This window comes from Silene latifolia, chromosome Y (genome assembly GCF_048544455.1).
Source record: "Silene latifolia isolate original U9 population chromosome Y, ASM4854445v1, whole genome shotgun sequence".
Taxonomy (NCBI): Eukaryota; Viridiplantae; Streptophyta; class Magnoliopsida; order Caryophyllales; family Caryophyllaceae; genus Silene; species Silene latifolia.
In genome coordinates this window covers 406,879,100-406,903,474 of record NC_133538.1, presented here as the reverse complement: position 1 = coordinate 406,903,474, position 24,375 = coordinate 406,879,100, and positions in this window count along the sequence as shown.

Genomic DNA, 24,375 nt, shown 5'->3' with positions numbered 1-24,375 from the left:
TCACGGGGTTGCCCGCTTCGGGTTCTAGTCCTCGTTCTTTGATGGTGGTGGGTTTGAAGGTTGTTTCCTCCATATATCCCGAAAGGCTCATGAGGCAAATGGGGCGTCAACAAAAGGTGCCCGCTCAAGATACTCTTGTTCAAGAGAATGTGTTCCGGAACTCCGAGCTGGTGGAATTCTTTGAAAGGTGGTGGGCCACTCGGCCACTTTGGGAGGTGCCAAACCCCGCTGCCACGACATGGGTGACTCCCACTTATGTCAAATGGTCACGTGCTCCGTCCTTGGAAGAGAGATCCAAATTTCGTAAGGACGAGGTTGTCGACTTGAAGTATTGAGAGGTTGGCAAGGCCAACTGTGCCTTCTTCGAGGAGTATGAAGCTACCCTCGATGTGATGAGACCACCGAAGAGGAGGAGTTCCGGCCCCAAGAATATGGTGGGCCGTGCATTGGCTCTTTTTGGGTTGAACATGGGGTCTTGTGCTAGACCGGAGGCCGCCGCCGTCTTAGACCCGTTGAGGATCCGTTCCGAGGAGGAAGTCCATGCTAGGCGGGCCAACAAGAAGAACAAGGGGAAGATGTACCCCGAGGCAAAAGGCAAGGGTAGAATGGAAGAGTGAAGACCTCCATTACCCGCTTTATTATTATGTTGTAGTATTGTTGTGAGTTTTTATTATGTTGTACTAGCCTGTTATTGTGCGTTTTGTGCTAGTTTTATTATGTGAGGTGTGTTAGTGGACACCTTAGCTTTGACAAGTTGTAGACTCGTCGAGCTTTATTTGTTGTTGAAACTGTAATCCCTCCCATTATTAATTAAATAAGAGGATTGCTCGTGTCGAAAATTGTGAACGCTTGTTTCTTCCATCCGTTTGGTGAAGGCAATTCAATTTGAATCGTCCTAAACATTTGCACTTGGTAAAGTGGTATTTTGTGGGAAGGGAGAAAGGCTCATTTTTTGTATTTTTGTGGGAAAGGGAATGGTTTTACCTTTCTCTTTTTTTATAGGGATGTTTGTATGGGAATGATTGTATTTGATTGTGGGAATGGTTGTATCCTTCTTGTGTAAGAAAGGACTGTCTACGTATCCGCCTGAAAAGGTGAAATCAAACCATGATCGTAGTTCGAAATGTTTTGTGAATTTGATTGGGTTTTGTCGTTGTATCCCTCGGGCATAAGAGGGACTGCCTACGTATCCACCTGAGAAGGTGAAATCAAACCATGCTCGTAGTTCAGGGGGTTTTTTGTTTTAGTGCAAATGGACGTTGCCTTTGACGGATCAAAGGACATTCGAAACGGGCATGGTGCCGCAGCTTAGACTAGATAAAACATGCAATTTCAAATCAGAACATATTGAGGAACTTGACTTGAAAAGGGTTGAGGTCGATGCTAGTTGTAAAACTAGGCTAGGTTGTTGGTTGATAGGGTTTAAGGGTAGTATTTCTTTAGTTGGTCCAGGTTGGTCGGGTTTGTAAAGTCCTCCCCGTCTAGGTCACTCAGTCTCACTACGTCCCCCGAAAGTATTTTCTTGACCAGGTATTGCCCTACCCAGTTGGGTTTGAATTTTCCCCTCGGATCGACGGGTAATGGTGCTCGAACTGACTTGAGGACCAAGTCACCCTCCCGGATGTTTCGGGGTTTAACCTTCTTCTTGAATGCCCGTTGTATACGTCGTTGGTATAGCTGGACGTTGTGCAGGGCGTTGAGTCGCCGTTCGTCTAGAAGAGTGAGTTGTTCGTACCTTCGACGGGTCCATTCCGCCTCAGGGACTTGACTCTCCAGTAGGATGCATAGAGATGGGACCTCTAACTCTACCGGTTGAACCGCCTCCATACCGTATGCTAGGTAGAAGGGTGTGGCGCCTGTCGGTGTTCGAATGGAGGTTCGGTATCCCCAGAGTGCGAATGGGAGTTTGCTCGGCCAATCGCGGTAGTTGTCTTGCATTTTCTTGATAATGGTAACAAGAGTTTTGTTCGCTGCCTCCACCGCTCCGTTAATTTGGGGACGGTAGGGGGATGATCGATGTCGTTTGATATTGTATTTGTCCAGCAAAACTTGAGTTTCCGCCCGGAAAGGAGAGCCTTGATCGCTGATGATTTCATGGGGTACCCCATATCGGCAGATGATGTTGTTTTGAATGAACTTGGCCACTTGCTTGGCGGTCAAGACTGCATACGACTGCGCTTGCACCCATTTGGTGAAGTAGTCGATAGCGACGAGGACGAAGCAATGCCCCTTGGTGCCTATCGGGTTGACTTTCCCGATGATGTCGATGCCCCAGGTTGAGAAAGGCCGAGGTGATGTCATTGTGTACAAAAGGGATGGTGGTATGTGTTGTATGTTGGTGAAGATTTGGGAATTGTGCCAATGTTTGACGTAGTTACGTCAATCAACTTCCATGGTGGTCCAGTAGTAACCTAGCCACGTGATTTTCCGTGTACGCATCATTGCACTCATGTGAGGGCCACATTCTCCGTCGTGAACCTCTCCCATGACTTTCTTGGCTTTGTGATGGTCAATGCAAAGGAGGAGAATTCCTTAGGGTGTTCTTTTGTAGAGTTGATTTTGGTTTATCATGAATTGTGATGCAAGTAAACGGATGGCTCTTTGTCCTCTTCGATCAGAGTTGGGAGGAAATTCGTTTTTGGTTTTGTAATTGAGGATGGCTTGGTACCAAGGTTCATCATGGCTTTCCTCGTCGTCGATAATGGCACAAATTTGAGCTTGTTCGCTCCGTCTTTCGACACATAGGGGTATCGATGTCATGTCGTCAGGTATGTTGACGAGCGCGGCAAGTTTTTCCAGGGCATCAGCAAATTGATTATCCTCTCGCGGCAAGTGGAAGTAGTCGACTTGGTCAAAGAATTCGACCTCTTGATTGATCTTTGCTCGGTAGGGAGCTAAGCTGTCAGATCGGATTTTCCATGATCCGGAAACCTGATTGATGATGAGTGAGGAATCGCCATGGACCTTCAGTCTCTTGATGCCAAGTGTGATGGCTGCTTGTAGGCCGATGAGACATGCTTCATATTCAGCGGCGTTGTTGGTGACGGCGAAGTCTAGCTTGACCGAGATTGGAACGTGTTCTCCCTCTGGCGATATTAGAAGGATTCCTACCCCGAAGCCTCTCAGATTAGATGCACCATCAAAGTATAGGTCCCATGCGTCGGAGTCGGCACAAAGGATGTCTTCGTCAGGAAGTGACCATGTGTCGGTCATTGGATCCTCGTTGACGGGATTTTCTGCTAGGAAATCAGCGACTGCTCTTCCCTTGATAACCTTGAGGGGTACGAACTTGAGGTCAAATTCGGACAGCATGAGTGTCCATCTAGACAGCCTTCCGTTTAGTATGGTTTTTTGGAAGATGTATTTAACCGGGTCCATCTTGGAGTAGATGTGGACCGAGTAGCTGAGCATGTAATGTCGCAGCTTCTTTGTTGACCATACTAGGGCAAGGCATGTCTTTTCCAGTTGGGTATACCTCATCTCGTACTCAATGAACTTTTTGCTGACGTATTAAATGGCTCGCTCCTCGTTGCCAACTGTTTGTGCAAGCATTGCTCCCATGGCTGTGTCGGTAACAGTCAGGTATAGGGATAGAGGAATCCCTGGTTGAGGTGGCATGAGGACATGAGGTTTGGATAGGATTTCCTTTATCTTGTCGAACGCCTTTTGACAGTCATCGTCCCAATCGGTGTGATCGGATGCACGAAGCTTCTTGAATATCGGTTCACAGATCATAGTGAGCTTGGCAATGAACCGGCTGATGTATTCGACCTGACCGAGAAACCCCCGAATCTCCTTCTCGTTCTTAGGCCGAGGCATTTGTTGAAGGGCTTTGATTTTGGTTGGATCAATCTCAATGCCTCTTTTGCTGACGACATGTCCCAAGAGTTTTCCGGAGGTGACCCCGAATGCACACTTCTGAGGATTTAATCTCATGTTATATTTTCGCAGACGAGCGAAAAATTTCTGGAGGGCATTGATGTGGCCGTCCCGTTCTTTTGATTTGACAATCAGGTCATCGACATATACCACTACCTCCTTGTGCATCATATCATGTAGGAGAGTGGTAGCAGTTCTTTGATAGGTCACTCCGGCGTTGATGAGGCCGAAAGGCACGACCGTGTAGCAATATGTACCCCACTGTGTGGTGAACACAGTCTTTTGCATGTCTTCCTCAGGCATCTTAATCTGGTTGTACCCGGCATACCCGTCCATGAATGATAGGAGGGCATGTTCGGCAGTGTTGTCCACCAGAATGTCAACATGTGGCAAAGGGAAGACGTCCTTTGGACTCGCCTTGTTCAGATCCCTGAAGTCGGCGCAAACCCGAATTCTTCCGTCTTTCTTTGGTACCGGCACAATGTTGGCTACCCAATCCGAGTATTCAGACACTTTGATAAACCCAGCCTTGAACTGTTTGTCCACCTCTTCCTTGATTTTTAGGGCCCACTCAGGACGCATCCGGCGTAGCTTCTTTTTCACAGGTTTTGCCCCGGGTTTAATGGGTATCCGGTGCTCTGAGATTTCTCTGTCAATCCCAGGCATATCTCTATAAGACCAGGCGAACACGTCCTTGTATTAGTGGAGGAACGGTATGAACTGTTGTCTTTCCGAGGGGTACAGGGTTGTCCCTATCCTAAGTTCTTGAGGCGTGTAATCGGTTCCTACGTTAATAGGCTCGGTTCCCTCAATGATGGGGGTTCTGGTTTCCCGTTTGTCAAGTTCTTTGGCTAAGTGAGGTGGGTAGTCACTCAAGTCAAATTCCTCATAATCATTCAGAATTGCATTGCAGTTAAAGTGAGACGAGTCATAAGCAAACTTAGCATTCATTAAGTTGACACGAGCGAAAAGCTCGGAAAGGACAGACATCTCGTGGTCAGTCAGAGGCGAAACGGCAGAGGAAGTGGCCCCTGGAACAGGCTCCAGGTTGTCACCATTCATGGGAGTTGGGGTGACCCTAGTAGACTCAGCCTCTGAATCAGCCACGACTTTGTGATAAAACAGTGGGAAGGGGACCTTGACTGGGACATCAGGATTTTTAGGAGCTATGACAGACTCAGACTCAGACTCAGATCCTTCTTCACCTCCCTTCTTGAACATAGGGCCTTCTCCAGTTATTATCTTGAGAATGCGGCCTTGGCGATCGGTCCATTTGATGGTTTTCCTCCAGCCCTGGGTAGCTTTCTCCGGGTCAGTATCGGAGATCAAAGCGGTTGGATCAAACTGGTTGTCTTTTAGGGCGATGTTGATGATGTCCTCATAGTCGAGGTGTTTGATGTTATCTTCCCCGAAGAGGAGTGTGACAGCTTGTCCGTCAAGGCATGGTGACGGTTTGGACTCAGTTAATGCAGCTTCGATGTTGTCAGGAATAAAGTAGCAGTCCTGGAAGACTTTAACTCCCGGGTATCTAGCCCTTGCCACAGAGTCATAGATCGGCTCCAGAAAGCCGTGGTGGAGTTAAGACTCTCCCTCCGGGACAAAGTATCCGTTGAGAGTCAGGTGGTATGGACGAAGGATGACTCCGTGCTTCTTGCATTTTCGTATTAGGAGGTTCATCTCCTGGATGTCTTCATTGGTAGGTTCGTATCCCAGCCCAAAGGGAATGTTGGGGACCTTAGCCTATTTCAAGGGAGGCAATGGGTCCTTCAGTGGATTGAGCGGCAAACCCGGGAAATAACCTTGACGCATCATGATACGGTTGATTGTGAGGTTGGTGAACGGGTCACACTCAGAGGTTGCCAATTCGTCAGTTATGGCGTTTACGGCTTGGAAACCCCACATTTTATTGTCGTCCTCCTCAATGGCTTGGGAGGCTACCCCTCTTCTCATAACTGCTTTTATTGGGGAAGCGGGGATCGTGATCGTTTTGCCGTTGAAGGGGACCCGGATTTTTTGGTGGAGCGTTGATGTGACCGCCTTGACGGCGTGAATCCAGGGACGTCCCAGGAGCATGTTGAAGGATGCGTCGATGTCGACCACTTGAAAAATGGTTTGTCTTTCTAAGGGTCCGGTTGCGACGGTCAAAGTGACTAGCCCAGCGACTTTGTAACGAGTGCCGTCGTAGGCGCGTACTCCTTGATTCGTTGGGATTAGATCAGATTCCTTGATACCCAGCCTGTGTGTGGTTTTGAGAGGAATGACATTCACGGTGGAACCGTCATCCACGAGGACCATTGGTATATTATTTTAGAGGCATTGTACGGTGATGTACAGGGCCAGGTTATGGTTGGCTCCGAACAGGGGAATATCCTCGTCAGAGAAGACGACCGGGTTGCTCAGATCAGGGGCGTCTTTCGTCATGTGCGCCACTATTTCTTCTGTGGAAGAGGTGGAGGGCACGGTTAATTTTCCCAAGGCCTGCAGCAAGGCCTGTCGATGCTCAAAAGACGTTGCGATCAGCTGCCAAATTGAGATTTCGGCTTTTGCTTTTGGAGTCATTTCAGGATTGAGTTCTCGGGGGCCTTTGGTTGAGTGTCCACCTCTGGGACGATTTGGTCATTCGTTGTTGGAACGGCCGTTGAGTTGCTCGGATTCTGATAGGGACATCCGGACCGGGTGAGATGTCCGATTTCCTTCGTCCGCTTTTCCTTCCCCGGGAGTATATAGACATCCTCAACATCATCCCGCCATATGCCGTTAATTTCAGGGTCTCGAATATACCTTGGAGGGTTATTCCTCGGTGGGTAGTTCTTGTGGGGGATATTTTTGTGAGGGCGATTTTTGTGGGAGTAGTTATTTTGAGGGTGATTTTCGTGAGGTCTATGCCAGAATGGTCGTGGGAGCAATCCATCCAGGGGTGGGTAGTTTTGAATGCTTGGGGAATTCTCCCTCGGACGTGGTGTTGGGGGATTGAAGATGAGTTGACGGTAGGCGTCGTCGAGTCGGGTGATTCTCTCAGAGAGGCTGGCTGTAGCCTCTTCCACTTGCTGAAACATAGTGAGCATGGTGGCAACACTGAACACGAACACTCCGTATGAAGGATCCTTTTCCAGAACATTCACCTCGTTGTCAATCGGCAAGATGAGATGAGAGCAGTCTAGGGTCGGCTCATCGTCAGAGATGGCGTGAATTCCCATGGGATTCGTTTTGTTGTTCGGTTTAGTTGGTGGGGGTATAGGCAAATCTCCCTTCTCAATCATGTCTTGAATGAGGTGCTTGAGTTTGAAGCAATTTTCGGTATCATGCCCTTTCCCTCGATGATACTGGCAGTAGGCGTTGGGGTTCCAAAATCGGGATTTCTTGGCGTCGGCCGGGTCCGCGACGGGCCCAATCGGTTGTAGCTTCCCTTGGTCCATGAGCCTTTTCAAGGCACTTGCATAAGTCGACCCTATGTTGGTGAACACTCTCTGGGGGCGTTCAGTTTTCTTGGCAGATGGTTCGACGAGGTTAACCTCATCAATCTTGTTTGTCTGACCGTAAGGGCGAGATCCGGTTGAGGTGGATCCTTGATAACCCCTGCCAGTGGTCTTTGCTAAGACACCCTTTCGGAGGTCGTCCTCGATACGTGTCCCCAGAATCTGCAGATCTTGAAAAGTTTTGATATTCTGATACCTTAGTAGGTTGGCATAAACCGGGCGGAGGTTGTTGACAAACTTCTCGACCAGAGTTGATTCACTCGCCATCGACCAACCGAGTGCTCACCCTCCTCCAACGGGTTAGGAACTCAGTGAACCCTTCCATGTCGCTTTGGGTTAGCACTTCGAGAGTACGGGTGTTGGCCTGGATCTCGACATTGTCGGCATACTGTTTGTTAAACTCAACTGTGATTTCATCCCAAGTAGTAAGGTTTTTCGGATCCAAGGTGTATTACCATTAGCGAGGAATCGGTTCCAGAGAGGATGGGAAGATCCGGGTAAAGAGCTCCTGTTTGACCCCTTTAATGGCCATGTAGTCTTTGAAAGCACGGATATGGTTGAGTGGGTCCTCCACTCCCTTGAACTTGGGCACATCAGTCAGGGTGAATTTGTCAGGTAACTGATCCCCATCAGGTTCGAACCTTCGGTTATTTTTAAGGTGGATATTGTTACCTCGGGCTATGAGCTGTTCTTCCAAGAGTTTCAGCCTCTTCTCGGTTTTAGTCAGAGGTGGGGTATTATGTTCCCCAATTTCCTTGTTCTCCAGGGCGTCGATACGGGTCTCGACGCGATCCAGAGTGACCTTAAGAGCGGTAAGCAGGCTGGCTAGCTGATCAGTTGTGACATCTCTGTTGTTATCATTGTTGTTGTGGTTGACAGGCGAAGTTGAAGACGGGGCCATGGCTCTGAGGCAGAAAAATGGGTCACATTACAACTCAATCCGAGATGGTTCCAATACTGAACGTAGACAACACAGAGGACGAGACAAAGATCGACTCAACAAGACGGGGTGACCGTGTGTGGTCCCTCGGTGCTAACTCGATTTATGACGTGACGGTGTTTGACCGAACCTTTGACACGAGTCCAACATGACGGCGTGACGCCATTAGACGGGTCACATGATGAGACGACTCATAAGTAAAGACCCATAAGTACGTATGCTTCGACTCGATAGACACGAGGCGGAATTAGAACGGTGGACTGAAGTTTTCGAAAATAGAAATTTTCAAAAAGATTCATTTGTCGCTTTTATTGACGGCTTCCGAAGATAGAAATCTCCGCAAGTCGATCAGTTGAAAAGGGTTGTCTTAAGTTTATTTGCAAAAGACGATTTGAGTTCGAGTCGGCTCGGAAAACAGTGCAATGTTTCCCAAGAAGTTTTTGAAATTTAAAATTGTATGTTTTGAAAAGCGAGTTTGAAATGTTTGAAAAGGTCTCGGGGACAGTGCGTGGTCCTCGGGATCCGAAAGTGTCTCGAGAAAGGGATCCGTCTTTCTTTGGTACCGGCACATTGTTGGCCACCCAATCCGAGTATTCAGACACTTTGATGAACCCAGCCTTGAACTGTTTGTCCACCTCTTCCTTGATTTTTAGGGCCCACTCAGGACGCATCCGGCGTAGCTTCTGTTTCACAGGTTTAGCCCCGGGTTTAATGGGTATCCGGTGCTCTGCGATTTCTCTGTCAATCCCAGGCATATCTCTGTAAGACCAGGCGAACACGTCCTTGTATTCGTGGAGGAGGGGTATGAATTGTTGTCTTTCCGAGGGGTCCAGGGTTGTCCCTATCCTAAGTTCTTGAGGTGTGTTGTCGGTTCCTACGTTAATAGGCTCGGTTCCCTCAATGATGGGGGTTCTGGTTTCCCGTTTGTCAAGTTCTTTGGCTAAGTGAGGTGGGTAGTCACTCAAGTCAAATTCCTCATAATCATTCAGAATTGCATTGCAGTTAAATTGAGACGAGTCATAAGCAAACTTAGCGTTCATTAAGTTGACACGAGCGAAAAGCTCGGAAAGGACAGACATCTCGTGGTCAGTCAGAGGCGAAACGACAGAGGAAGTGGCCCCTAGAACAGGCTCCAGGTTGTCACCATTCATGGGAGTGAGGGTGACCCTACTAGACTCAGCCTCTGAATCAGCCACGACTTTGTGATAAAACAGTGGGAAGGGGACCTTGACTGGGACATCAGGAGTGTTAGGAGCTATGACAGACTCAGACTCCGACTCAGACTCAGACTCAGATCCTTCTTCACCTCCCTTCTTGAACATAGGGCCTTCTCCAGTTATTATCTTGTCAATGCGGCCTTGGCGATCGGTCCATTTGATGGTTTTCCTCCAGCCCTGGGTAGCTTTCTCCGGGTCAGTATCGAAGATCAAGGAGGTTGGATCAAACTGGTTGTCTTTCAGGGCGATGTTGATGATGTCCTCATAGTCGAGGTGTTTGATGTTATCTTCCCCGAAGAGGAGTGTGACAGCTTGTCCGTCAAGGCGTGGTGACGGTTTGGACTCAGTTAATGCTGCTTCGATGTTGTCAGGAATAAAGTAGCAGTCCTGGAAGACTTTCACTCCCGGGTATCTAGCCCTTGCCACAGATTCATTGATCGGCTCCAGAAAGCCGTGGTAGAGTTAAGACTCTCCCTCCGGGACAAAGTATCCGTTGAGAGTCAGGTGGTATGGACGGAGGATGACTCCGTGCTTCTTGCGTTTTCGGATTAGGAGGTTCATCTCCTGGATGTCTTCATTGGTAGGTTCGTATCCCAGCCCAAAGGGAATGTTGGGGACCTTAGCCTGTTTCAAGGGAGGCAATGGGTCCTTCAGTGGATTGAGGGGAAAACCCGGGAAATAACCTTGACGCATCATGATACGGTTGATTGTGAGGTTGGTGAACGGGTCACACTCAGAGGTTGCCAATTCGTCAGTTATGGCGTTTACGGCTTGGAAACCCCACATTTCATTGTCGTCCTCCTCAATGGCTTGGGAGGCTACCCGTCTTCTCATAACTGCTTTTATTGGGGAAGCGGGGATCGTGATCGTTTTTCCGTTGAAGGGGACCCTGATTTTTTGGTGGAGCGTTGATGTGACCGCCTTGACGGCGTGAATCCAGGGACGTCCCAGGAGCATGTTGAAGGATTCGTCGATGTCGACCACTTGAAAAATGGTTTTTCTTTCTAAGGGTCCGGTTGCGACGGTCAAAATGACTAGCCCAGCGACTTTGCGACGAGTGCCGTCGTAGGCGCGTACTCCTTGATTCGTTGGGATTAGATCAGATTTCTTGATAACCAGCCTGTGTGTGGTTTTGAGAGGAATGACATTCACGGCGGAACCATCATCCACGAGGACCATTGGTATATTATTTTAGAGGGATTGTACGGTGAAGTACAGGGCCAGGTTATGGTTGGCTCCGAACAGGGGAATATCCTTGTCGGAGAAGACGACCGGGTTGCTCAGATCAGGGGCGTCTTTCGTCATGTGCGCCACTATTTCTTATGGGGAAGAGGTGGAGGGCACGGTCAATTTTCCCAAGGCGTGCAGCAAGGCATGTCAATGCTCAAAAGACGTTGCGATCATCTGCCAAATTGAGATTTCGGCTTTTGCTTTCTGGAGCTGTTTCAGGATTGAGTTCTCGGGGGCCTTTGGTTGAGTGTCCACCTCTGGGACGATTTGGTCATTCGTTGTTGGAACGGCCGTTGAGTTGCTCGGATTCTGATAGGGACATCCGGACTGGGTGAGATGTCCGATTTCCTTCGTCCGCTTTTCCTTCCCCGGGAGGATATAGACATCCTCAACATCATCCCGCCATATGCCGTTAATTTCAGGGTCTCAAGGATACCTTGGAGGGGTATTCCTCGGTGGGTAGTTCTTGTGGGGGGTATTTTTGTGAGAGCGATTTTTGTGGGGGTAGTTATTTTGAGGGTAGTTATTTTGAGGGTGATTTTCGTGAGGTCTATGCCAGAATGGTCGTGGGAGCAATCCATCCTGGGGTAGGTAGTTTTGAATGCTTGGGGAATTCTCCCTCGGACGTGGTGTTGGGGGATTGAAGATGAGTCGACGGTATGCGTCGTCGAGTCGGGTGATTCTCTCAGAGAGGCTGGCTATAGCCTCTTCCACTTGCTGAAACATAGTGAGCATGGTGGCAGCACTGAACACGAACACTCCGTCTGAAGGATCCTTTTCCAGAACATTCACCTCGTCGTCAATCGGCAAGATGAGATGAGAGCAGTCTAGGGTCGGCTCATCGTCAGAGATGGCGTGAATTCCCATGGGATTCGTTTTGTTGTTCGGTTTAGTTGGTGGGGGTATAGGCAAATCTCCCTTCTCAATCATGTCTTGAATGAGGTGTTTGAGTTTAAAGCAATTTTCGGTATCATGCCCTTTCCCTCGATGATACTGGCAGTAGGCGTTAGGGTTCCAAAATCGGGATTTCTTGGCGTCGGCCGGGTCTGGGGCGGGCCCGATCGGTTGTAGCTTCCCTTGGTCCATGAGCCTTTTCAAGGCACTTGCATAAGTCGACCTATGTTGGTGAACACTCTCTGGGGGCGTTCACTTTTCTTGGCAGATGGTTCGACGAGGTTAACCTCATCAATCTTGTTTGTCTGACCGTAAGGGCGAGATCTGGTTGAGGTGGATCCTTGATAACCCCTGCCAGTGGTCTTTGCTAAGACACCCTTTCGGAGGTCGTCCTCGATACGTGTCCCCAGAATCTGCAGATCTTGAAAAGTTTTGATATTCTGATACCTTAGTAGGTTGGTATAAACCGGCCGGAGGTTGTTGACAAACTTCTCGACCAGAGTTGATTCACTCGGCTTACTAACCAACTGAGTGCTCACCCTCCTCCAACGGTTTAGGAACTCAGTGAACCCTTCCTTGTCGCTTTGAGTTAGCATTTCGAGAGTACGAGTGTTGGCCTGGATCTCGAAATTGTCGGCATACTGTTTGGCAAACTCAACTGTGATCTCATCCCAAGTAGTAAGGTTTTTAGGATCCAAGGAGTAGTACCATTGGCGAGGAATCGGTTCCAGAGAGGATGAGAAGATCCGGGTAAAGAGCTCCTGTTTGACCCCTTTAATGGCCATGTAATCTTTGAAAGCACGGATGTGGTTGAGTGGGTCCTCCACTTCCTTGAACCTGGGCACATCAGTCAGGGTGAAGTTGTCAGGTAACTGATACCCAACAGGTTCGAACCTTCGATTATTTTGAAGGTGGATATTGTTACCCCGGGCTATGAGCTGTTCTTCCAAGAGTTTCAGCCTCTTCTCGGTTTCAGTCAGAGGTGGGGTATTATGTTCCCCAATTTCCTTCTTCTCCAGGGCGTCGATACGGGTCTCGACGCGATCCAGAGTGACCTTAAGAGCGGTAAGCAGGCTGGCTAGCTGATTAGTTGTGACATCTCTGTTGTTATCATTGTTGTTGTGGTTGACAGACGAAGTTGAAGACGGGGCCATGGCTCTGAGGCAGAAAAACGGCTCACATTAAAACTCAATCCGACATGGTTCCAAGACTGAACGTAGACAACACAGAGGACGAGACAAAGATCGACTCAACAAGACGGGGTGACCGTGTGTGGTCCCTCGGTGCTGACTTGATTTATGAGGTGACGGTGTTTGACCGAACCTTTGACACGAGTCCAACATGACGGCGTGACGCCATTAGACGGGTCTCATGATGAGACGACTCATAAGTAAAGACCCATAAGTACGTTTGCTTCGACTCGATAGACACGAGGCGGAATTAGAACGGTGGACTGAAGTTTTCGAAAATAGAAATTTTCAAAAAGATTCATTTGTCGCTTTATTGACAGCTTCCGAAGATAGAAATCTCCGCAAGTCGATCAGTTGAAAAGGGTTGTCTTAAGTTTATTTGCAAAAGACGGTTTGAGTTCGACTCGGCTCGGAAAACAGTGCAATGTTTCCCAAGACGGTTTTGAAATATAAAATTGTATGTTTTGAAAATCGAGTTTGAAATGTTTGAAAAGGTCTCGGGGACAGTGCGTGGTCCTCGGGATCCGAAAGTGTCTCGAGAAAAGGGATGTGTGCTTTTCTCGGGTTTTGAAAGAGAGCCATTGTCGGCGCGAAACGGGGTAAAATCCGTGTCTAGACGCGGCGATTACAACGGCGTAAAAAGGTGATTTGAAATGGTTATACAAAACCGGGTTTAAAAATCGTCATTACGACGGCCTAGAAAGGCGTGTTGAAATGGTTATACAAAACCGGGTTTGAAATTCGTCATTACGACAGCCTAGAAAGGCGTGTTGAAATGGTTATACAAAACCGGGTTTGAAAATCGTCATTACGACGGCCTAGAAAGGCGTGCATCGGTCGGCGAAAGACCGAGTTTTTAAATGGCCATTATAACGGCGCGAAAAGGGTGTTTTTGAAAGTTTGAAAATGACACGGAAGGACTTATGATCAGATACCACATAAGCACTCACAGTTCATTATATTATGCATCATGCTGACACGGGTTTTGGCTTAGAAGGGTGGGTTACACACCAAGAAATCAAACCCCAATTTGCGAGAGGGAAATCAATCCAATCAAAATGTGTAAGGAGGGTGCCCTAGCCTCGTGCTCGAAAGTGATAAAAGCTCTTTGACGAAACAAAATGTGTAACGTCAATGGTATGCTTGACTCAATCGGGATTCGAAACGTGGGGATGAGAAAACTCACGCCGACGAAACGAGCCAATTGGTCGAAAAGGGTTAGGTTGTGGGCACGGACAAGGAAACCCGACCGTGACCGTAATATCAATTAATGCATTCCAACCAAGACCTCGTTCGAGTCTCACCATCTAGGGATCACAAAGACGTAAGTGTCCTAGTCCTCCCCAGCAGAGTCGCCAATCTGTGGTCATGGGCCACGTCTCGGTCTGTGGATTTGGGGCCACCTACCGGTCCGCGGTCGCGGGCCACTTGCACGCCAGGCCAATCGGTGGACATGCAGCAGTCTTTTGAAAGCCACGCTCGGCGGTGAAAAGATGCTTTCGACCGGATGGTTTTAGATCTGTCGGTTTCGTCTCGGTAAGGGTCTTGAAACGATTAGAGATGTTCGGAGTCGCCACCAAGGATTTGTGGGATGCCTGGAACCCGTTCGAATTCCACTTTATACCTCGGTCAAATCGAAGCACAAAGCAGCGTTTGACATAGGTACTAAAGATAAGGAAATTGTCCCTCTTTAGCATCTTATCTCTAGAAAGACTCTCGTACGCCCTGGATAAGGTCGTCCACTATCCAAAGTTTCTGAGTAAGAGGTGAAGGTACGTATTGGGAAGCCCTTTAATCAGACACCTAATCCCGCCCGCGTTTAGCGGCCTCTACTGATCGATCTTGGTTGATTGAATGCAAAAGTTGATAAAACGGTTTAAATGCATGAATGCACATCCAATGATTTAAACCAAACATGTGAGAGCTTTCTAAGTCGGATGATTTAATCCAAGTATCAAGTATAAGATGTCGAGTTGGATTAATGCTTCATTTGTATACAAGACGGAAATTAAACATCCATTTACCGTATTAGGTTTAGGGTGCATAACATGATCCATTTGTCTTAGTAAGGCATTTTGCAAATATGGTTTTGAATAAATGAATAGTCATCCGATCCGTCCTATATCCGGGTTAGCCGGAGTCGGGATCGTCCTAGACTAATGCTGGAAGGGAACAGGCCCTGTACCAGACGACTATAAGAGGCGCGAGCCAGCCGGCGGTGTAAAGAGCCTCCCTCTGGTTTTGAAAATGAGAAAGAAAAGGCCTGCTTGAGGCGCGGGTTGGCCAACGGTTGTATACCGTGTTCTTACCTTTTAGAAAACGTCATAAAACGTGTTGAAAATGGGTATTTGAACCCGGTTTTATTTTAAAAGGGTCGTTTAGACCGCATTTGTTGATTTGAAGAACTAGACACGAATAATCATCATTATTTGATAATATTCGGTGTCGGGTTCGATTTGAAAAACTTGACATGAATAGTTTTGGAAAATTATTATGGACTAATTGTTTTAAGTCCATTTTGAATGTAATTAGTCGATACTCGTCATCGTGCCCGGGTTAAAATCCGGCATGGTATGTTGAACCAAGGATGATTTTGTGTTTGTGACTAATATGTTTATTTGGAAATGTAAAGAAATGAAATAAAAGGCTTTAAAATACCTTCTAAATGTCATTAACCAAATATTATCACCGAAACACGGATTTAACCGTCATGGTATGAAGAACCAAGGGTGAAAAATGCTTTATTGTTAAAACATGTGAAATGAAACAAAAAGGTTTCGAAAATACTTGAAATGGTAAAAACCGATTACAAATATGAAAAATGGATTAAGGGCAATGACGAGAACAAACACGGTTGATTTCTGGTCTGAATACCCCATTTAAGCGCGAGCCAGTTGGCGACCTAAGGGGCTTCTGCCTCAGACCAAAAATCAGTTTTGGCTCGTTTATTCCATATTTTGGTTCATGTTATGCATGTTTTAGCATGTTAGAGTCATGAAACAAATGGAAACATAATAAAAGAGGATTTTTACACCCTCATACTTACATGTTTGGTTATGGCGAGTGACCGACGTAAGTGTAACAACTCGTTTGATCGAAAAAAACTCGGTTTAAAACCGTTTTGGTAAGTAAAAGAATGTTTTAAAAGTTTAGTGATGGGGTTGTGGTCGAAGTGGTAGGTCAAGTGGTTTAATTCACGATGACGGTACCAAACAATGTGTAAGGCTCGTGTTTACGATCGGTAGGTGCTAAATACGCCTCGGATTGTGACTTTAGAAGTCGAGTCGAGAATTTTAAGGGAGAAAAGAGGGGGCGGACACTCGCGTAACTCTCAAATGGGTGGCATTTGAGGGGTATTTATAGGGGAATGAGTGGTTGTGTGAGTTTTGAGCGATATGGCCACCTGGGCTGCTTAAAGAGGCGCGAGCCACGTCGCGGGTCTTCGAGCTGTGTTGTCGCTTTCACAACAAACGCAATCATGATTTGTTCTATCCTAGGTTTTGTAGTCACATGTTTGGTACTTGACCAACATGAAGTGGTTGACTCGGTTTGACTCGTTGTTGGAGTCGGGATTTGAATTTTTGAGTCGGTTTTTGATCCGGTGTCGGTTTTGACTCTAGTTAGTGTCATTGCGACCCCGTCGCCGTGCATTAAACACTCCAGGTATTTTTTAAATGTTTTATTTTCGAAATCGTTTTAAGTTTTCCGACGTAAAGTTGTACACAAACTGTCGATCAAACGCCGCGATTCCAAAACATGTTGTAGTCCGATAATCATCGGGTGTTTGTTGGAGTCTCAGCTGATACTGGGTATCTACACCTACCTATCCTACTTCTTTGTGCATCTCAAAATAGTAGTCTCCAAGCTCCGACTCAACTCATCTCATAAATGCATGCATAGGGACATGTATTAGGCTTGATTTCATCTCTCTTTGGTAAAATAAGACAAGAGAAACCAAAGTAGACAATTCGGGGGACATTTGTATTTAAACACTGCACAAAATATATAGAGATGCGTGCAAATATGATACAAAAAGCCTATATAAAATGCACGCATCAAACTTCCCCAAACCAAACCTTTGCTTGTCCCCAAGCAAACTGTATACAAAACTAATGGAACAGAAAAGAAAACTCAGAGCTAGCTACAAATGTCTACTTAAACCGATTTAATGTAGCCAACTAACACTTATAGCAAAAATGTCAAATGCAAACGAGTTCTAAGATGTTTATAATAAAGTTGAACCGTTGGTGTGAGTGTGTCGTTGTACACCCAATCAAAACACATTTATAAAACTCAACATACAACTAGTTAGCGGTAAGTCGAGGTCGATCCATGGGACGGTGTGCTTTGGATTCTAAGTCTATCTATCTCAATTTATGCTAGTGTCACAATTTGTTTGGGTTTGTAGTTGTATCCTAGGCTAATAAAAGCAATAAAGTAAAGCAAGCAATAAAAGGAAGGATGTAAACAAATGATTAAAGGCACTAGGATGTCATGGGGTCATAGGGAATTCATGGTGTTGATCATACAAACATGTTTACAATCATAAGTAAGCAATTAATGTTGTGGAGGAACCGAGTTGGTTTATGTCTTACGGTTCATAGGAAGAGTTGGGTCTCGGAGCTGAACCGATTAGATTGTACAACACCTACAAGTCGACTTACTTTCCCCCTATTCAACTTCTATGCGTGGTCTAACAAGACTCGAGTTGGTTTATATCTTACAAGTCAAGTTGAGTAGATAAGAGATGGTTGTAAATTCAAGGATTCATAGGCTTAGCATTTCATCAAACATAACATGTGCATAAAGTTGACATCACAACAAGCAAGCAATTTGATTATGAAAACATATTAGATTAGGCATTAATCAATCCAATGTTTGTTTCCCCTAATTACCCACTAATCCTAGTTTAGTAACTACTCACTCATTATCATGGAGAACATGTCATTAATGGTGTCAAACATAACAACAAGTGTAAACATGATAAGAGAATGAGGAAATAAACAATAAAGAGTAAAGAGTAAAGGAATTATACTAAACTTGAGATGATCCAAATAATAAAGCAAAGAATAATAGAAGAAACTTGATTGATTGATGGAAGGTTGTCAATCTCCCAATAATAACCCAATAATCTTCAATTACCCAAAAGTAAAAAACTTGAATAATACACTTTAACAATAATTAAGGAGAGATTAATGTGAGATTTGTGGAAAGATTAAAGAGTAATCTATTCTAATCTACTCCTAATCTAATCTTGAAGAAGGATTTTCTACTCTAAAACTTGATAAAAGTATCCCCCTTTGATTATTTACAAGTGGGGTATTTATAGTAGGGATTCATTAGATTAACTAAGGCTAAATTAGTAATTACACTTTTGAGTTTTAAGCAGGGAAACGCCGGTATTTTTCGAAGGATGGGCATCTTTCACGGGGCTTGAAGAAACGAAAGTTTGCTGTAAGGGAATCCGGGCGTCTGAGGGGGAAGACGGGCGGATTGTTGAGGTGGTGCCCGGGCGTTTTCATGGGAATCCGCTCGGATTCTCTGGAGGAATCCGGGCGTCTTGATGCTGGGACGCACGGGTTGTCACTGCAAAACGGGCGGGTTCGTGGGAATCCGCTCGTCTTCTTTGACATCGTCTTATTTCTTCACTTTCCTTTTATTCTTATGGGATTGGTCTTTAGTTCTTGCTTCCTCTTCATACTAGTCCATCAAAAATCGTCAAATAGCTTCCGAATATGCACGAAAAACGGGAATTTCCGCCTTATTGTCTCCTTTTCTACAAAATATATGAAATGCGATAGAAAAGCAAATAGGAAGGTTTTGACGGATAAAATGGCCATGAAATGTTATAATAGTATGCAAAATAGGCTCAATTAGGGGACTAAATGTGCGCAAATAATGTTCACATCAACCGTCGACCTTGCAACACCTGTAATGAGGAACCCTCACGGGTCACTCTTCTCTCATGAAGCAAAGGGTAATCATATGAGTGTAAGAGAGAAAGAAATATAGTCGCTCATCTAAACTACGACCCACATAAACATGCATGCAACTAATATGATAGACAATTCTAACTACCGTACATACATTGCAACCAAACAAGGTCTGTCACAGCCGAGGGCTTACAAAAGTATGGTAAAGTGAGGCTACAGGTAAGAAAAGGCAAAATGATTATGGGATATGTGGAGGTATATTTTGGAATATGTGTCCTCCGACAATAATGCGATCACAACTGTTGATCATGAAGATCACATGTTTAAGAATACATGTGGGATGTAATATTTTACAGTCAACTGGTCCACACATATCGGTAATGATTGGCTAACTAGAGTTTGACATTACTGTCGTGCGACGGTGGTGATCAGTTGATCCCCTTAGGTCATACCTATAGGGAAATACTCTTAATTGATTATTTAATTAATCGTATGCCGATACGAGTTAATTAAATTGCTTAAAATTGACGGGTGATTTGTGAGTTAAGTTTACGTGTCTTATTGTAATTTTATTAAATGAGATACGGTCTAAGTAATCGAATTGTTTTATTACTTGGATAAAATTATTTTTTACGAAACAATTGATATTGAATTAAGATTGAATGAATGATTTATTATAAATACAAGATGTTGTGATTTGTAATTGATAAACCATTTTGGTACAAGTAATTACGAATTACTAGTCGATTTTGTATATGACATATTTTATGAGTATGTTGATTTTTAATATGTTAAAAATACATTACAATTTCATATGTCAAGTAACATGTCACATATGTTATAATTGACAAATGACAAAATAAAATGGACCATTCATTTTATGTTGAATGTGCCGAAATAATGGAGGGAGTGTAAGATATATATTGTGTTTTTATCTTAAGTGGAAAACACAATGATTATATCTTACTAGTAGCCATGCAAACCTAGCTTTTGAGAAGAGCAAAAATAAAAGGCATTGGGCATGCTACCCAAGGCCATCTTTTTCGGCCACCCATAAGAAAAGGAGAGAGTTTTTCTCTTCTTTAATCTATTATTCATTCTAGTCTAAAAATTAGTTCTTCTCTCTAGTTTTTGAGATGATGCTTAAGAGCAAAAATAAACTCTCACATACTCCCTCTTGAACCGAAATTTTAAGAGCAAAAATAACATTTTTGTGTCAAATTTAAGTATGATTAATATTATTACTAGATCATAATAATATTGGTTTTAAGGGTGTTCCTTGGGTATATGCTTTTGGGAGAGATTCTAAACTTGAATCTTATTCATCCATATAAGGAAAGGTCAAGAACAAGTAATCCGAAATCTCAATGTAAGAATGACGATTTCTTCTCTACATTTTATTTATGTTTGCATGCATAAGATCTAAATTTAATTTTATGACTAAATTAAATTGTAACATATAAGAATATGTTGTTTATGAGATATAATTTTCTTACAATCGGTATCAGAGTGCGTTAGGTTGTTTGCATGCAAATCGGTGATAGTTTTTCCGAGTAATACGATTAACATATAAAACTTATAAATTTGTGTTTATTATGATATATCACGAAATCAATAATGCATGTTAAATTTTCTGGTCCTAAAATGTATTTAGGATTTTTTGGTTAATTTATGGATTTTTATTGTTCATTTTATATAATAATGGCATTAAAAATGTGATTTTATGATAAAAATGTCATTTTTGGACTAAAATTAGCTAAACTTCGTTTTTTCCAGTGGTTTTTGGATATGTTTTCACATATCTTATATTTATATGACCTGTAAATTTGCATTATTTTATGAATTTTTATGCTCGAAATATGGATTTTTCATGATAAAAATCGAATTTAAATGAAAAATAGGTTAATATGAGTAATATTTCGAATCTGGTAATAGAAATTTAGTATATTGTCACATATAATTTTACAAGATGTGTGTAAAATAATTGGATATAATGAAGTCTTTGTGTATGATTTATGAATTTTTGATGAAAAATAACATAAATAGTGACTTTAATTAGTATAAATTGCTAAAACATAGTTCATGACTAAGGAAAAATGTCACAAGTTGCTTTTTATATTAATTTTCAGATCTAAAATTGAAAAGTTGATAAATATAATTTTTCTCATATTTTTATGGTAATAATTGATAAATCTGATAAACCGCAACATTGTTTTTCTCGATAAATTTCGAAATTTTTAACCTAAGTTTTGGACATTATGAGTGTCATGGTATTTTTCCAGAATGTTCATGAGTTTAAATTTCAAATTTCAAATTTATTTGAAATTTTTATGATTTATTTGAAGTTTATGACATTATATTGTAATTTTAAGTCCTTTTATGAACAATATTAAGAAATATAAGTGAATTATTGTCAAATGTTAGTGGAGACTAATTTTGAGTCCTAAGTTAGTTAGGGTAATTAACTTGTACATAAATATGAATTTATGTAATTATTGTGATTATAAAATGTTAAATCACGCAAATCCGTAAAAACCGATTAATATACGATATTGGCTCCTTAAAGGCGATTTAGCATAAAATTGGGCATGTTCATACATATTATAATGCTGCATTTTATTTATGATTGTCATAATTTTATTTTATGTAATTTTATTTTATGTAATTTTTACTTAGTATGGCCTTAGTGTTTTAATTGATATTACCCGAAATGTATGGGAATATCGATTCGGTTGTAATTTTTGTGATCTCGTGTCACCGTTTTGTAATTTAATAGTTTTATTTTATTTTAATTACAAATGTATAATAGGAAATTATGTAATTTGTTATGTAATTTATTTATTCCTGAGTTCCTTGAAGACGGTGCCACTCAAGAAGGCGATCCATTAAAGACGGTGTTACCTCGAGATGCGTGCCAAAACTGAAGTTCAAGGGACCAATGGAGTTGGTTTCCGAATTTGTAATAGTTTATTAGATTTACTATTCTACGAAGGCCATACTAGGATTTAATTTATGCTTTGCATTTTATTTATATATTGCATGCATCGCTAAATCGCCATAACTAAAACATGCATCATCATTTTAAATCGATTTTATCGACCGTGTCAATTACAATTATCGTAGTTCACCGCTTTAGTTCACTTAAAACGTGATAGATAATAAATTGACATGACCTCTCGCTAAAAATAAACAATTGAGACATAGCCTTACCAAAAAGTAGAAACCATGAAAGCCTATTTCGTGAGGGAGTGCACTCGGCTTTACAGGGGTACAAACCTTGTTACGTAGGGGAAGTGGGTGATAAATGTCTACCCACCGAATTTATAAAGATGAGGGTTGTTTTCGGCTTTACCGATGCCCAAGTTGATGTAAATTTGGATCATGGCCACATTTATTCGAAATTTGGGTTGAACTCAACGAAAGTATTCTCGACGGTTGTCGGATGTGTTTTGGGCTAAAGATAAATATTAATGTAATTTTATCGACCAAGAGTTCTAAAAATAGAATCGATTAAAGCGTTAATCCACCGAGTTATATTGATAAGGGTTGTCTTAGGCTTTACCAATGCCTAAGTTAATATGAATTTGGGTCTTGGAATCATTTATAATAGTTGGATAAAGGTCACTATATAAATGCTTTACTTGTTAACTTATTTACAAGTATTATTATAACGACAAATATTTTTTGTTTTCCACTATTCCGTTATCATTTTGTTCTATTTCTTTACCACAATTCATATACGATATCATTTCGATTTTTTTTTTCAAATCTCCGTTAAAACATCGTAACTAAAGACAAAATTTGAATTTTTCTTCTAAAAACCTCGTATTATCCATTGTAAGGATCTCTTGTGAAGAGTATAGATGAAAGTTATTCGTGATCAAAAGGGTTTTTGATTCTTGACTAACATATCTACTTACAATGAATTGTTTCTCATATGCTTAATTGAGTTAAGTACTTTGAAACGTTACATCATTTTGGTAACTAGATTTGTTTGAAATCAAAATTGACCAAAATACCGCAACCACTTCAATGAAAGTTTTAAGACTAAATGAATAAATTGAAGATTAGTCTTCATAAATTTCAATTTTGCTTCTCTTAGAAAAGACTCATTGAAATGAGTGGGAGCATTCTCTTAAACCGTTAAGAAAAGGATAAGGTTTTAAAGAAGTAAAATTAGAATGGAATTGATACTAGGAAATGTTAAAAGTAAAGTTATTGAGAATAACGATACTAAACCTATAAATCCCGACCGATAAAGTTTCCATTGTCTTAATTGTTGGACGCTTGAAAGGAAACTACCCCAAATTATTGAAGAATCAACAAGTTAGTTGTGGGACATCTAATGGGACATTCTTCTTTAAATGTTTATTTGATTGACATAAATTTTGCTAGTACTTCTACGTCAATATTAGAAACCAGTGGAGGTTTTCATCATTGTATTCGACACATAAGATGATTATAATATGACGATTAGCATCAAATAATGTCGAGAGATAGAGTCATTGTGTAATCAATCTAGTTTAGAGTTTATAGTTGTACTTAATTATGACTATTAAGTGCATAAAATCTAAATAAGAATATAAACTTGTTAAGATACAAAAGATGTTTCACTTTTGTGACCCTATACACCATGATTTGATGTATGGCTAGCCCATTATCAAGGTGATTAGATTCTAAACCAAACTAGAATGATATATCATATAGATAATGCAAGACCCAAATTGGTAACCCAAGATTGAACCTTAGATTCTGGAATGATGAACGCAAAGAGTTATCGAGTACTCTTGAAACCATTAGATCTTATGGTATATGTGTATCTTGTATTCAAAGCAAGTTGTCTCGTGCCTTTTGGTTGAAAAGGAGATCGAGGTTGTAAATCATTAATCCAAAATAGGTTGATCATTTTCTTTTACCAACGATTTATGTTGACGCTAATGTGTTCACTTAATAAGGTAAATAGAGAAATCTTTGAAGAAGTTCAAAGAGTTCAAGGAATCACGATTTAGTCGTGATGGGATTATCAAGTGAAGACTTTGATGCAAGCCAAATGAAATGTGATATAGTATCACAAATTAATCTCTCTTAGCACACATTATGGGATAATGTTTGGTTGGATAAAGAAATCAAACGCTATTCGATATGGTTTGGACTTCGATCAAGTTACTTTGAGTTACTTGATCCTTTTGGGGATTTTATCATTTTGTTTAAATTATTTTTCCACTAAATCTAAAACGAATCATATGAGATATGAAATGGTAGGGTACCATGGTTGTAAGTGTTCAAAAGAAACAAATGCTCATTTTTCCTTATTATAATCACGAGTACAACGGGTTTGTGGCTCGTGAAGCTGTCTTTCTAAAATACAAGTTTATTTCTAGAAGACAGAGTGGGAGAAATTATTCAAAGAGCCATAAATACTGTTAATGTTATGTCATAAGAAACTGGTCTTTCTTGGCTACATGAGACATTTTGTGTAAAACATTGTTTCTTCAAAACCTAGGAGGTTAAAGTCGTCACTTGTTAAAGTAGATGAATTCATGTTACTTTTAAGAAAGTAAAGAGCTTACAACTTACAATGAAATTGTTTGATTCAAGTTGATTACTTCTGGAAAG